Genomic DNA, 17283 nt, shown 5'->3' with positions numbered 1-17283 from the left:
ATTTTGGGGCTTGTCCGTACAGTGCTTTATGCGTAATGCATAGGCCCTTGAATTTGGCCCGTTGTTTCACCGGCAGCCAAAGGAGTTTATGGAAAAGGGGAGTAGCCTGAGTCCTTCTAGGTTTGTTGAAGATCAGTCTGGCGGCATCGTTCATGACTATCTGAAGTCTGCTCGACAATTTTTGAGGGATATTGTCATACAGAACGTATACCACCTATCTCTTCTATAATCCCATTTACTTATAAAGGCTATTTATGCAATAGCACTTAATATATAAGGCAGTTTAGTTTCAGCAAAGCAGATGCTTAGCACGTGAGTTCCAAAGCGACCATTTTAAATGCTATTGCGCAGAAGCAGAATTTTCCCTCCAAGCGTTAAGACGTCATGCAGCTGACGCATGCGCAGTCTATATTCCCGCATTAGCAGCAATCTTTATTTACACTCGGGTTACTTGTTAGTAAAACACATAGGCAAGCTTCCCCTTTTTTAGAAATATATGGAATGTTGTGCAAATTAGTGTTACAGGCATTATTAATAATTCGTTACGGGATTATATGAGAGGATTGCGTCCGAGCAAGTCTTTTTTACACAAGTCCTTGCTCCATCAATACCCTCTCTGATGGCATTTATGCCATCATAAACTACTTACACCCAACCAAATGGCAACTTTAGCACATTTCAATTCCCTTTTCCGTCTTTTCACTTTCCACTTCATCTTTTTATTTCATATTTTTGATTTTCTTGTATAATTCTCCTTTTAATTCTTCAAGCTTAATCTCTTCATATTTTCTCTTCTTTCCTTGTTTATTTACCTCATACCTTCTTCTATTTTTAGAACATTTGCACCAAATCATTATTATTAAACCTGTCATAGTTATTCCAAGTATATTTATTTATTTATTTATTTTTTTAACTTATAAAGCGCGCAAATGCCCAGGGGCGTCTCTTCGCTGCGGACATGGCAGAAAGAAACAAAATTATTGATTAAACAGCCATGTCTTTATTTTTCTTCTGAAGGCCAACAAGGTTTGACATGATCTGATCTCCAACGGGAGAGAATTCCACAATTTTGCAACCGAGACAACAAAGTGTTGATCGCCCCAAGAGGCAGTTTTGTTCCGCGGCACTGACAGGCAGTATGCATTGGAAGATTGGAGTGGCCTGTTGGAGATATGGATGGCTAGAGAGTTTAGTAAGAACTGATGACCTATATTTCGAGAGGCTTTGTAGGCAATGCATAGTGCCTTAAATTTTATTCGGTACCTCACAAAGAGCCAATGGTAACTTTTGATTATTCTAAGTTTGTGAAAGGACGCTGAGACGATTGCATTCATGTGAGATGCGATGGTCAGTTTGTCGTCAAAGATTAAGCCCAAATTCTTGACTTCGGAGACAGGGTTTGGTGGAGGGCCGAGATCTGATGGCCACCAGGAACTAGACCAGATGGGAGAAAGCTTACCAAAAATCATAACCTCTGTTTTATCTGAGTTAAGTTTGAGACAATTGCTAACCATCCAACTATTGATGGCCAACATGCCTTTTTGGAAGCTGGCTGCCATCCTTTCTCCATTGTTCTTTATAGCGAGCACCAGCTGTGTATCATCAGCGTACAATGTTAGGCTCATCCCATGTGCCTTGATGACTCTGGCTAAGTCCGATACATAGATATTAAAAAGCGTCGGACTTAGGGATGAGCCCTGTGGAACACCGCATGGTAATGTCATCTGGGCAGAATGGAAATTGCCCAGTGTTACAGTCTGGGTCCGGTTGGTGAGAAAGGAGGACAGCAGGTCTCTTGCTTTGTACTGGATGCCCATTGCAGTGACACAGTCGATCAAGATGTTATGATCGACCGTGTCTAATGCAGCGGAGAGGTCCAGCAGGATGAGAATTGCCATCCCTCCATGGTCTAGGATAGATCTTATTTTCTCTGATGCCTTGATCAGTGCAGTCTCGGTACTGTGACTTTTATGAAATACAAATTGGGTATCGTCTAGTCGGTGATGATCTTCTATGAACTTAGAGATTTGATTGTTCATTAGTTTTTCAACCACTTTGGCCGGGAAAGGCAGACTAGCATTGGGCCTATAGTTTTTGGTGTCCTCAGGATCCAGATAGGATTTTTTCAGAAGAGGTTTAAGTATGGTATTTTTCCAAATGGTCGGATATGTACCAGAGAGAAACATTGTGTTACATATCTCTGTCAGTACAGGGGCTATGATTTCGGTAAGTGGGGCAAGAACAGCTGGTAGATATGGATCATTATCTGAGCCGGATTTAATGGAGGTCATCGTATTAATGACTTGAGCTATGCTAACTTTTTGAAACTGCAGTAAAAGAGGCTCAAGAATGTTTGGAAATAAGAATTGAGCAGACAAATTTCTTTGAACAGAGAAATTGGAGTAGATGTTATTTACTTTGTCATAGCAAAAGTCTGCTAGAGTATTGCACAATGCTTGTGAGGGTGCCGGGGTGGTTTGTGACACTTGTTGTTGAATTTTAGTTACTACTTGAAAAAGTTGTTTATTTGAATTTTTAGCAAGTTCGATCTACGCGGTGAAATATATACTTTTTTCTTGAGTGACCATTACTTTATATTTCGCTAGTTCGTTCTTGTAGAGAAGTTTTTCTTCATTTGTGTACGATTTTCTCCAGTGTCTTTCTTGAGTTCTGCATTTTTGCTTTTGTTCTCTAAGCGCATTAGTGAACCAGGGGGCTGATGGAGAGCTTCGATTTTTAGACATCAGTTTAGTTGGCACTAGCTCATTCATGGCATTAAAGAGCCAGTTAGTATAGGCTGTTGAGGCTATATTTGGGTCATCCGAGACCTCAGGTTGTGTGGAGGACAGATGTTCCGATAGCTGTTGATTATCTAAATTTTTCCAAGCCTTAAATGCAACTGCTCCATTCACAGAAGTATTAGTAGGCAGAGTATTAACAAGTAGTATATCGAATATTACTGCATGGTGATCAGACCATGCTAAGGGTAAGATTTCTTTTATAAAGATGTTTTTGGAATTGGAAAATAGACCGTTCATAGTATGACCAGCCTCATGAGTGCTGTCAGGGACCAGCTGTGAAAGACCCAGTGACCTAGGTCTGATAATAAAGTTTTAGTATCCTTATCATATACATTTTCTAGGGGAAAGTTGAAGTCACCTAAAATTGTAAAGGTGCGTTCGGCTGCTATGGAACCCAGTACATTACTGAATGTGGACAGAAATTCCATCCTACTTCCTGGGGGTTGATAGAGTAAGATTACTTGATAGGTAGTATTACTTGAGCTACAACTCCTTTATCAAAATTACCAAACCATGACCCTATTGATGTTAGACTATTTGTTAATGTCTTCCATACACTGTCAGATTCCAGTGGTTTCAAGTCCTCTTCCAATTTTGTAATATTTGTAATGTATTTTCTAATTTCTACACTTTTGTCAGGTATGTAAGCGCAACAATATTGCACTTTCACATTTTACAGACTCCACCCTCTCTTGCCAGTAATATATCAAGGGCAAGTCGATTCTGCAAAACCATCGAACTGATCTCAACCATTTCAGTATTGATCATCGGAAAGCCTCCAGCATTATAAGTCGATAAATGATCAATTACTGTGGACCATTGACAAATTCTTTGTGACTTCAGAATAACTCCCACTGAAGGTAGCAATGCATTAAATATGTCTCCCACAATTTCTGAAAGACTAGCTCTCTTATTACGGATTAGTTCGTTATTGTTTTCTTTGCTTCCAGTGATTGATTTTACATGATAGACTTTAGGGAATATTTTTCTAAAATAGCAACTCCCATACCATCTTGCATGTAGCTTAAAAAAAGCCTTGATCCCACATATGTAATAAATTCCAGGAAATACTGGATCTGTTCCCCCTTTTAAGCCCCATCCTCCATTAGCCAAGAGGTTATGTACACATTCACTGTAAACAATAAATACATTGCTATAGTCAGTCTTTAACCTATGGAGACAGATTTCCCCTTTCCTTTTGAAATCTAGGGCCATCGCAGACTGAGTCCTGCCGGATGTATAAATTCTTCCTTCTTAGCTCATGGTGGAATATGATTTTCTGTTTGTTGGCCTTCTTCTGGAAATCCTGTCTCCTTTCTTCTACTAAATTCAAAAATATATTTTCTTCTTTTTTTAGTGAACATGTTAAATTATGCTTGTGAGCTTCTGCTACATATATTGCATTTTGTGTTAAGAAAAATGTACCCATAAACTGTGCTGTTAGGCTACTAAGTACTGGATTCATATTCGTTCGAACAGGAACCTCCGAAAATATTACTTCTAAGTTTGAATAATAATACTGCAATTTGCCTGTTTTATAGAACAGACTTGTTAATACACTACATAAAATGCCATAAGTTAGCAGTAAATGGTGACATGTGACATCTTCTGCTACTGATGCTGGTAATTCCATACATACATAACAATCACTAATTTCCATAGTGTCTACGTATTGAAACAATAACTTTGTGAAAACATTTAAATCTGTGTTATTATCTGTTACCGTGTGATATATTTCTGACTCATTTGATGCTTTAAATTCTTCTCCATCTCTCTTTAAGTTAACTAATTTTCCCTTTGTATCTGTACTATTTCCCTTTTCTATGCTCATCAAATATGGTATTGCTATAGTTAAAATTAACCGTAATACAATCACTACTAAAATGCTACATATGCATTTTCTACAGCATTTCTATAAGCAATTTCATTTTGGTCTTTCAGCAACTCTATCATTAGCCATTTTAAAAAGATTTCTCTTCTCTCTCTTTACTTTATTTTGGAATAAAAAAAAAAATCTTGTATTATTTTTCAAGGGGGTTTAACTTCTCCATCAATCTGATGAGCAATTATTTATTCGTCACTTTCTTCGTTTAAATCTAAGTTATCAAGTTCTTCAAGAATCACATAGGTCCATTCAGGACCTTTGAATTTATTATTCAGTATCGTTGACTCCTTCGCCTGGGGTTCTCATTTGCCTGTCCTGACTGACTAGTGACTCCATTCACTTGATCAGTTTCTTCATTTATTGTCTTTAAATGATATCTTAATCTTTTGACATATCTAGGCCAATCATCACCCGTCCTAACCCTTTTGGGTTGCACTTCTCTCTGGTCCTGTTCAGTGTTACTCTAATTTGCTCTTCTTCTTCCTGAACTTGTTCTTCTTTTCCTAACTGGCCCTGTTCAGGTATTATTGCACTAGACTGATTTGCAGCATGAACGTGTTCTTCTAAGCGTATGTGTCCCTCCGCAGATCAGTGAATATTTTGGTTCACCTCTGTCTGAGTGTATTTTCTTTTCATATCTGTTCCTGCTCGGGGTCTCCAACAATCTCAAATTCAATTTCCTGGGCTTGTTCTTCTACACCTGTCTGGTCCTCTCTAGTTTCTTGCTTTTCTAATTTTGTTCTACTTCTTGTTCTTATGTTTACATCTGGTATGTCAACCACTGGTATCCAATCCTCCTGACTAGTGCTTGGTTGTTCTTGATCAGCTACTGCAGAGTCTGGTATTCTAGACTCATCAGCTGCACAACCTTCTGCACCCTCAACTGCAGGTATCTGTTGAGGATTTTCCTCATCAGGAGCTGGTACTCTCTTGGTATGACTACCATGAATCCAGTTAGGCAAACCTGCACATTTCACTGATGTTGTTGTAACCAGTATGACATGTTTCGGAGTAATCCACATGGGTGCTAGACACGTCTCTCGGGTGTGATTCTTCACCACCACCCAGTCTCCAGGATTTAGATCATGTGCTTGGTTTGGCTGCCTGGCAACTGCGTCTTCTCCAACCTGATGAGAGACAGAACGCACTAGGTCAGCCAATCTTCTACAATAGTCTAATAACAGATCATCAGTTTTACTTAACAGTCTGTGTCCTGGTATAATGGCTAATCTCATTGTTCTTCCCATGAGTATTTCATGGGGACTCAACCCTGTGTTTGTCAGGATTGTTTCTTAATCCCATCAGAACAAGAGGTAATGCATCTGGCCAACACAGTGATGTAGATGCGCACACCTTTGCCAATCTTGATTTTATTGTGCCATTCAATTGTTCTACAACTCCAGAAGCCGCTGGCTGGTAAGCACAGTGCAATTTTTGTTCTATATTATACGTTTCACAGATCAATTGAATTATTTCATTATTAAAGTGAGATCCTCTATCTGATTCCACAGCTATTGGAAATCCAAAACATGGTATCAATTCCCTCAACAATAATTTGGCAGCTGTTTTACTGTCATTTCTTCTGGTAGGATATGCCTCCACCCATCGTGAAAACAAACATACTATGACAAGGATGTACTTCAATCCCTTACATGGTTGTAACCGAATGAAATCAACCTGTAACATCACAAATGGTCCTTCTGCCTTTCCAATTCTTCCCCAACTGAGCACTGTCTTCCTACCTCGGTTATTCTATTGACAAATTAAGCATCTCTGGCAAAGGCTCTCTGCGACAGTCCTAAACCTCGGATTGTACCAATCTTGTCTAAAGAGTCTGATCATGCCATCGCTACCTATATGTGTATCATCATGGTACATTCTGGACAATTGTGAGAGCAAGCCATCTGGCATGACCAGTCTACCATCTGGATAAATCCAGACACCATCTTCTTCTCTCCTTTGACATTCTGTTTTTATCCAACCTTCCTTTTCACTTACATCTACCTCATCCTGCAAATGTCTTACTTCATCCCATTTTTCTATGGCTGAGATAAGCATAAGTTGGATCTGATTCCAGTTGTTTCAATTTTAACCCTACTACACCAAGAAACATTCTGATTTCTCTTTGGGTTTGTGGTAACTGCATCTGTTTAATTATTGTTATTCTTTCAGGCGTCACTCTTCTTACTCCTCTGTCCAATTAATGTCCCAAAAATGTTACATTGGTTTGATAGAATTGCAATTTCTGTGGTGATACCTTGTGTCCTCCATCAGCCAAATGGTTTAACAAAGCAATAGAATCAAGGACACAATCATCTTGGACATTGATGCAACAAGCATGTCATCAATATACTGGACCAAAACTGAATTGCTGGGCATTACTAGTGTTTCTAAACACTTCTTCAGAATCTGATTACAAAGTAAAGGACTTTCTGTGTACCCTTGAGGAACTTGATTCCACACATAGATATGATTTTCAAATTTGAACAAAAAGAGATACTGGCTATCTAGGTGTAAAGGGATGGAGAAACATGCATGACACAAATCAATTAATGTAAACAATCCCGCATTCCATGGTATTTGATACATTATTACTGCAGGGTTCGGCACTACAGGACAACAAGGCACCACTATTTTATTTATTTTTCACAGATCCTGCACAATCCAATATTTCCCTTTAGGTTTCTTATTGCCAATTTTAGGTGAATTACAAGGATTGCTCATTATTTCTTTTAAAATGCCTTGTTGAATAATTCATTCAATTTTTGCTATGACACCTTCTTTAATTTCAGGGCTCATTTGATATTGTTTCATGTTTGGGTAGACAGCACCTTCTTTCACAGTCACTTTTACTGGATCTATATTTGCTATTAACCCTACTTCATTTCCAGTGAAAGCCCACACTTCCGGATTTACCATCGATTTTAATTCATCAGGTAAGTCATCCATCGTCATCACTGAATACATCTTATCTACCTCAGTACCCCGCTTTGCTAACATTATTTTGTAAATACCATCTTCATCAGGGGTCTGAATTGCAACACCATCCGGTGTACAATAAGTTGTACAGTTCATCTTGCATAGTAAATCCCTTCCTAACAAATTTACCGGACTGGAATTGCACACCACAATTTTGTGCATTTCACTAAAATTGCCAATGCATACCTCCATGGGTTCTGTAATTGCAGTTCTGATCTGTTTATTTGAAACACTGACTACTTGTATTGTTTCACCCAAGAGAGGTAGGTTTAGGATGTCTGCTGTTGTCACAGTAGAACGGGTAGCACCAATATCCAATAAAAAGGTAATATCTTTCCCTTCTACCTTTCCATCAATATATGGACCTGACTGATCTACTGGTAAGTATGCGCCAAGTACGCACTCTTCTTCCTCCCCCTCAGGAACAGTCATTGTTAATCTTCAGAAGAAAAACTGTTGTGCAAAAGAAATTGTGAAGTTACTGAATTTATCTTACCGCTTTCTCTTGGAAATCCGGTGTCCACATTGTTCGTTGCTCTATTCACAAAATTTGGCATTGGCGCAGGTGGTAACTGACTCTTCTGATTAACAACCGGTTGCGGTTGACTCAATATCACCTCATTCTGCACCTGTGGATTTAAATTTTGATTTGGGCCATTATTATTTTGAATATTTTTACACTTGTTTTTCCAATGCCCCAATTTTTCGCACCAATGACAAGGAAATTTCTTCTTTGCTACCTCTCTGCTCATTTCCCTTTTGGTTCCCCCACACTATTTTGATTCTGTCCAGATCCTGTATTTTGATAATTATTTAGATTTTTAATTTAAGCTCCTGCTGTTCTGACAATTTTACTTGTGCCCACATTACTTTTTCTTCGAACTCTTTACGTCTATTTTTAATCTCATCTCCACCGTATTTTGCATACTTTAAAACTTCATCCATGAGTTTTCCTTGCCAACACAACATATGATTTTGAATCATCTGACAAATCTCAGGTCTCAGTCCAGATACAAACCGATACCTTTGTCACCAATATTCTTAAATCCACTTTACTGCTTGAACACCTGTAGCAGACGTTCATAATAGGCATGTACAATCTAATTTATTTCTTGAGGTGTTCTATCTATCTTTATCCAATCTGTCTCTTTTGGGGGAATTTACCCTTTCAAGAAAGTAATCATTGGTGATATTTCTTAATTACTTCCTCTGAGGGTACTCCTGTTTTCTCATCTCTTGGGTACTCATCACTAGGCCAATCAACTGTGATTTTACATTCTGTCATTAAATCTGCAGGTACTACTCTGTCAAACAGACCATCCAAATCCTTCAACAAAACTTTAGAAACTTTCACAAACCTTTCAACCTGTCTACATCATTCAACTAGCTTTTCTCATAATTTTGGAAAATCATTAGTAAATGATAAAATATCTTGTCCGGTAGATGGAACATGTACATATCCTCCTCCTCGTACCTCTCTCATGGGCCATAATCTTTCTGTCTTTTTAGGTTCTCTTACAAAATATTCTGATGCAGTGCTATTTCTCTGTTCTTCCTCCTTTTTCTTTGTTCACCTTGTTTTCCACCTATCTAATTCTCCTCATTTCTGTAAAATTGTCATTAATCCTTTAATCTGTAATTTTCTTCCTGACACATTCATATTTTCCAAATCTTTGTCAGTAAAGTCTGCTCTGTAAGGTTTTTGCAATACTTTTGATCCCCCTATTTCAATTCCTATTTCGGAAGCAAGCTCTGTCAATTTATCATGAAATATTTTCACATTTCTGGTTATGCTCCTACATGTGAACAGCAATTCTTTTTCACGGTACATATTCAGCCTGTCTATGTCCACATTTCCAGCTATCATTTCTTTCAATTCTACTTTTAATTTATATGTATCAAAAATCTTTGGCTGTGGATTCTGTTTGTCTATTCCCTGTGCCCACCTTTCTAATCTAATTCTTCTGGAGACACTATTGTGCCATTTGTAGTTCCTGTGGAGGTTTCTAATCATATTTCCTTTTAGCAACTAGGGGTAACTCTTTTTAGGGTTTCATTTATCTGTTCTCTTATTGGGAAATCCATTAGTGATATTACTGATTTACATTCACTAGCTTGATCTTCAATTACTATGTTCTCTTTTCTAGGTTCTATTATTGGAGTGGCCATGAATGGTGGTTTTGGACAATTCTTGTTATCCCCATACAATGGGACAACAGGACCTATAGTCACTGGAATAGTCAATGCTTCAGGGTGTGCACTCAATTGTGTTATTTTCTGTATTAATTCTTCTCTATTTTTATTTATTGCTTCTCTTTCTTTTTCTTGAAGTATTCTTTCATTTAATGAGTTATGCATAATCTGAGGAACTAATGGTGTTTCTCAAGCAGGGGAACTTGGAGTAGTCTGATGGGTCTCTCCAGATATGGAGGAGGATTCTTTGTTAGGATATCTTCCAGAAACTCCTCTTCTGATTCTCCACAACCTGTCATTGTTAAATGCTTAGTTTTTCTCGTACACTTGCCTCCCGACTGTTCCTCTAACATTAATACAGGATACAGTCCTTGTGTGACCATTACTTGTCTCCATTGTTTTGTCTGATCTTCACGTGATACACGCATATTTTTAGGATAAAATCATCTATAACCCCTTGAACTTCTAGATCTGTCTCAATCAAATGCCTCCATTTCCCATTCTTCCAAAGCTTCATACTGTGTTAATCTGGGTCTGGGCTCTAATTCAGTCATTGTTGTCCTTAAATTCTGAAGAATTCTTCCATTAAACATACCATTTTTGGGGAAAGCTAGTATTCCGTCACCTTTTGTATACTCAATCCAGTTTTCTAACCATACACAGGTATGATATCCTTTTTCCATCATCATAAATGAAGCAGGAATTTTAGGTGGTGGGAGAAGAATTCCTTCTCTAGTCTTAATGGTTTATATTTCTTGAAATAATTCTTTATTTTCTGTATAAGTGACACTTTCCTTTTCTCTCCGTACATATTATGAGAAGGTCCTCTTATACATTCTTGTCTTGCAAAACCTAAATATCTTTGTTCTGGGCAATTCCCTATTAATGTTGAATCGTATTTCCACATACAAACTCCACTGTCTATTACTATTACCTCTTCTTTTTTGTCAACCATTTAGTCCATTTACATTCAGGTTATCCAATCCTATTGCAGCTTTTATTCTTTCATCCAATCAAGTTTAATTTCACAACATTTGTTTAACCAATGCTAGCGCGTCTCTGTTGTAACATCAGTATCACTCCTCACTATGACCCCTCCTTTACAAAAGCTTCTGAAAATCTAACACTTGCTTTTTCAACCAATCTCAGCGCAGCACTCTGTGATGTCAGTGTGACAACAGACCCCTCCTTTCCAATTCCCTGTCTTGTCACACACACCCGCTGTCTCAATCAATCCCAGCGCGCACTTTGTGACATCAGTGCAACTCCGGCAGCTGACCTTCACAAGGTAATATAAAAACTTTTTTTCCTTTAACCTTTCACCAAACTATTCATTAATAACAACATAAAAATATTCACTACTCTGTTTCATAAAGCTAAAAGAGTAGTTGTTTTCTTTTACTATAAGTAAACCCTTCAGTTTACTCTTCATACACTGAGTAAAACCTTCTGTTTACTCTTCACTTAAGCTCAGAAGAACCTACTACTCCTTTAATGTTACCCCTTCTAGGTGATATAACTCCAAAGTTTCACCAGCGAGCCCTTTGCCAATAATCACCCTCACTTTTTCACAGAACTCAATTACTAAAACACACGAATAACCTCACTGCAGTGAAGCTTCTATTTACCACCCGCTATACATTTCCCGGGAATTTCCAGACAACATAAAGGAATATACGAACTGTATTGTTAAAACATAGATCTATGACCAATAATCACCAAACTAATCAATAAAAACCATACCTCTGCTACCATCAAACTGATCCAACTGGCTACCAACCTGCGAACATCAATCACTAAATACTCCAAGTAATACACAAGTCCTTGCTCCATCACATGCAACCAGTTCAAATACTTCACTGGGCCTCAGGTATAAGATCAAGAGTCACATATACCTCAAAAATAGTTGTAAATATGATCCTACAAAATTGTGATTATTTACTCTGTCAGCTAGAGATGTTGCATCTTATTTACCTGTAAAAAGAATGTCAAACAGTATTCAGCCGAATTTCAGCGGATATGGGTTTTGTGAAGAGATTGAGGACAGTGAATACTCCAAAAATGCTTCATAGGAGCAGGGAGAAAATATGGTAGTCCTCGTTGGGGAGGGGGCAAGACGAGTCTCAATTTTGATCAAGGTAAATCCAGGAAGGTATCAGGTGATAAAGACTCTAAATACAGGAAGTGACTGATGGTAACCCTCAACTGTAATCGCTATCTAGCAACCTCTCCATCCCAATGAATTTTACATTGGTTTACAAGTAATTTTTTGGAAAATGGCTGGCCTTTCCAGTGATGGTATTAAACTTCATCTTTTGTATCAAATGAATACTGATATCAAATCCACCAAAGAATCACACCCACATCAGTGAATTCAAAGTTAAGAACTATTATGTGTTAAGTTACCCCGTGGGGTCATGCAAGTGGGGGGATAGCAGTTTAATAGACTAACAGCTTCATTTGCTCCGATAGCCCTCACTCTCTCATTTCAATGACAGGTCAATGTTAAAAGATCTGCAAAAATGTTGGCCAGGAGTGAGATGACTACTCCTTGCTTTTGGTCAGCACTCATATCCCCTGTGGTTCAGCTTTTATTCCTTTGATTAAATCATTATTTTCATTCATAATGGATATTGTTGAATTGGAAAATTGGAAAAATTTAAAAATGTCATTCTGGTAGGAGATTTGAATGCAAAACTGTCTGACCAGACACTATGGGACCGTTTACAATGTCGGTCAGAAAGCATTTTGACCGAATCATTCTCGGAATGGTTTCTGACCAAATCGGATTCAGGGAGTCCAAACGACCAATTATGATGCTTCTGGATACAATTCCATCGGACTCCCGTTGACTTCAATGGAAGCCTGTGTTCTGACCAAATACACAGGCTCCCTTTGAAGAATGCCATTTGGAACCGAGTCAGAAGCGAACGCTTTCCAACTATCGTAATCGGTCGGCCTGAAAGCTGTCTGAATCTTTGGAAAGACGGGTTCCCATTTGGATTCTGCAGACCCGAATCTGATTCGGAGCCTTTCCGACCAACATCGTAATCAACCCCTAACAGGCATTGCGAATACTGACTTAATACACCTGATGCAATATTTCCTGGTAAAATAAAAACAGACACTCATGGCAGCATACTTTAGGTGTTTTTAAGGGAGTATGATTGTTGAATTGCGAATGGGAAAAGAGATAATGATGTCCCAGCAAATACATAAGAAAGTCGAGCAGAAGTTCTTCTATTATAGGTTATTTTATTCCTTCTTACTCCTCTTTTTCTCTACTCTCTGATTTGAATATAATTTATAACATTTTTAGTGACCATCAGATTCTCTCATTCAGTTTAGATTTCCCATTAGTTGAATTGTGTTTTTAGAATATCAAGGAAGTTCAATAGGAAAAATACGAGGCCTTACTAGAATTCTTCAAAAATAGCAAACTCAAAGGATTAGTTCACAGGAACCAAACCTAACATGCAAGTTTTGTATCACAATCCTCTTACACAATTCAAAGTGCATATGAAGACTTTGTGGGTAAGCCAAATCCTCTAGGCATTAAAACACAATGGAGGAAACTGCCTTCCTCTATACTCTCTCTAAATAGGGAGAGTAATAGACAATTTCCAGGGCCATTTCTTTCCTTGTCTGATGAGAGTAATACAATATTTAGACTTTAAAAAAGAAGAGTGAGATTGATAGCTTCCTTGGATTGGATTTTTCAGCTAAATTTGAGGTTTTCAGGGGATTCCGAGTTGGAAAATATTGGGCGTTCCATGCAAGCCATACCTCCCTGGACTCCCCTGGGTGTCAAGTTTTCTTTTTTTGAAATTTCTTTTTCTTTTTGTAAATGCAATAAACAACAAAGAATACAACAGAGCATTGCAACACCACCCCCTACCCTCCACCCTCTTAAAATAAAATCCACATTTGCCGCAAGCAGGAAAATCCATTTGGCCTTTAACAGAAATCACAGTTTTAGGCCTTCACTTGCCTACAAAGTATCAAACTTTCAGACATGATTCTGGCCTTGGAAAAAAATACCTAAAGTGCATATGCATAAAGTGAAGGGCCATAAATCATTGTGATAGAACCTCTCTTAGCTAAAAAATCATGGATAATAAAGTGATCAGTGTCAATGTCCAACAAGATTAGTGTAAACAGAGAAGACATTTGCCAGATAAGGTCGAACTACCAGCATTTAAGATGCAGGTAGCAACTAGTCAGGCCAACCACTGTGAAAATAAGGGGGGCTTTGAGTCTATCCATGCGATATTATGCATAGCCTTTAAATTGTCGTGGCAACAAAAATTAGGGCCCCACCATTCTTCCTATCAACAGTATCTTGTATACCCAGCAGGATAGTTGTGGGGGTTAGCAGAATATCCCGTACTAAGACTGCCCTCAGAAAATCTTGGATCGTGTTTAGCAATGGCCCAAGTTCACACATGTGGAGAGAGTCTGCGCTCAATTCAGCACATCTAGGGCAATACGTGCCGTTGCCTGTCCCCCATTTCGCAATTCTGATAGGTGTAAAATATAGAAAAAAGCCAGTTTTGTAAAACTGTGCCTGTAGCTTGGCAGATAACAAATTGCTCTAAGCGAATCGCAAGGCTAGGTAGAAGGCGTTATTAGTAGTGTCCAATTTTTGGTGACATTTGCTTAAAATTCTGGCCATGTAATCAGGCATTAGGTTATTCGGTATGGAATAGATACCCCCGATGCGCGGCGTAGTAGGCTCGCATAATCTGTCAATTAGATAGTTTTGGACGAATCCCCTGGGCCTAGCAGCCTTGCATGCCAAAAAATCCCTGATGGAAAGATATTTAAAGCCCCCATTATGGCTGAAGTTGAATTGGGTCTTAAGATCATCAAAAGTGCGGATCAGCGCAGTTGAATACAAAGCCCCTAGCTTAAGTATACCAGAATTGAACCAGTTTTGGAGATACGATCTCCCAAAAATAGCAGGCAAGTTAGCTTTGTTGTTATTAGGAGTATAATGGTTCAATCTACCTAATCCTAAGAGCTTACAAACGGCAGAAAAGACCTTAAAGGTTCCCATCAGGGTCTTAAATCTGACCCTCTTGTAGTACCCAAATTCAACTTGGCGTCACTAGTGGTTCCCCTGTGGAACCTGTATAGAATGTATCTCATTGGAGGCAACCTGCTGCCTGTATGGCTGCCCATTTTGCAGCTGCATTCTCAGCTAGTATCAAACCAATTTTAGCTTTAATAGCTGCAGCTTCTAGTTGTGCTGATTCGATTTTGGCCCCCAACTGAACAGCACCGATTAGTTTCTCCTCTGCCTTTGCCAACTTGTTCTGGAGCTCCAAGATCTGTGATTTTTCTTGTTTATTTTTCCTCAGGGACAACTGTAAGGTCTCAACTCAAATGCATGCTTTAAGCGCATCCCATATGACCATAACTGGAGCAGACTGAATGTTCTTTTCAAGAAATTCCTGAATCCAGATTTTCAATAAAGGCTGGTATCCAGTAGTGCTCTCTGGAAGCTCCAGGACAAGACTTCTTTGCGGGACACCAAGCCCTTTATATTTAAAATAAGTGAATTATGATCTGATAGCTATTATGGGGCAATGTCGATATCATAATCACAGATCAGAGAAGGCGATACCAAAAAGTAATCTAGCCTTGCTAAAGGGAGGAGAGGGGCTGAATAATAAGTATAACCTGGCTGATTTGGTTTGAGATTAGCCCAAGCGTAGATGAGCCCATGATTATACATTAAGTTTCTTAAAGCTTGGTATACTTTTGGCTTCCGACCTGTATACCTCCACTGGTTGTTCACTCCGCAGTTTGCTGGGTAAATTGGTGTTAAAGTCCAAATATATAACAGCTGGGGGAGGCCAGTGGGATAGTTCCCCGGAGATCCAATTCAATCAATCAATCATAGCATTTGTATAGCGCGCTACTCACCCGAGAGGGTCTCAAGGAGCTGGGGGAGAGGGGTCCGTTACTGCTCGAACAGCCAGGTCTTGAGTTGCTTCCTGAAGGAGAGATGGTCCTGGGTCAGCTGAAGGTGGATTGGGAGGGAGTTCCAAGTCTTGGCTGCCAGGTAGGAGAAGGATCTTCCTCCGGTGGTGGCTCTGCGGATGCGTGGTACGGTGGCGAGGGCGAGGCTGGTTGATCGTAGCTGGCCGGTGGGCATGTAGAAGGTCAGGCGGTCGTTGAGGTATTGGGGCCCAGGTCGTGGAGAGCCTTGTGTGCGTGGGTGAGGAGCCTGAACATGATCCTCTTGCTGACGGGGAGCCAGTGCAGGTCTCTCAGGTGGCCGGAGATGTGGCTGTGTCGGGGGATGTCCAGGACGAGTCGTGCGGAGGCGTTCTGGATGCGTTGGAGTCTTTTCTGAAGTTTGGCTGTGGTTCCGGCGTAGAGGGTGTTCCCGTAGTCCAATCGGCTGGTGACGAGTGCCTGGGTGACGGTCTTCCTGGTCTCGGTGGGGATCCATCGGAAGATCTTACAGAGCATGCGCAGGGTGTTGAAGCACGATGAGGAGACGGCGTTGACTTGTCTGGTCATTGAGAGGGAGGAGTCCAGGATGAAGCCAAGGTTGCGTGCGTGGTCCGTTGGCTTGGGAGTGGTGGCTTGTGAGTGGTGCCCAGGGCAGGGGGCCACCAGAAGTCGTCCCAGGCGGAGGGCGATGCTCCCAGGATGAGGACTTCCGTCTTGTCTGAGTTCAGTTTCAGGCAGCTGTTCTTCATCCACTCGGCGACTTCTTTCATTCCTTCGTGTAGGCTGGTTCTGGCGGTGGCGGGGTCGTTGGTGAGGGAGAGGATCAGCTGGGTATCGTCGGCGTAGGAGATGATGTTGAGGTTGTGTTGGCATGCGGTGGCTGCGAGGGGGCTCATGTAGACGTTGAATTGGGTTGGGCTGAGTGATGTACCTTGTGGTACACCGCATATGACTTCAGTGGCCTCGGATCTGAACGGGGGGAGGCGGACTCTCTGGGTTCTTCCGGCGAGGAACGAGATGGTCCACTCCAGTGCCTTCTCCTGTATTCCGATGTTGCTGAGGCGCTGTACTAGGGTGCGGTGGCAGACAGTGTCGAACGCTGCGGAGATGTCCAGGAGGATGAGGACCGCTGTTTTCCCGTTGTCGAGCAGGATCTGATGTCATCGGTGGCTGCGATCAGTGCGGTCTCGGTGCTGTGGTTGGCTCGGAAAACGGAGGGGTCAAGGGATCCATTTGTCTCGAGGAAGGCGGCGAGCTGACTTTGGCAGGAAAAGGGAGGAGCGAGATGGGGCGGAAGTTCTTGAGGTCGGTGGGGTCCGCTGTTGGTTTCTTCAGGAGGGCGCTGAGCTCGGCGTGCTTCCAGCTCTCCGGGAAGGTGGCGGTGTGGAAGGAGGTGTTGATGATGTCCCGGAGTTGGAGTGGATGGTGTTCATCGTGCGGGTGGTGTCTTCGGTGCGG

This window comes from Lissotriton helveticus, chromosome 8 (genome assembly GCF_964261635.1).
Source record: "Lissotriton helveticus chromosome 8, aLisHel1.1, whole genome shotgun sequence".
Lineage (NCBI taxonomy): Eukaryota > Metazoa > Chordata > Amphibia > Caudata > Salamandridae > Lissotriton > Lissotriton helveticus.
The sequence above is the reverse complement of the archived record's forward strand: the minus strand, read 5'-3'. Positions refer to the sequence as shown.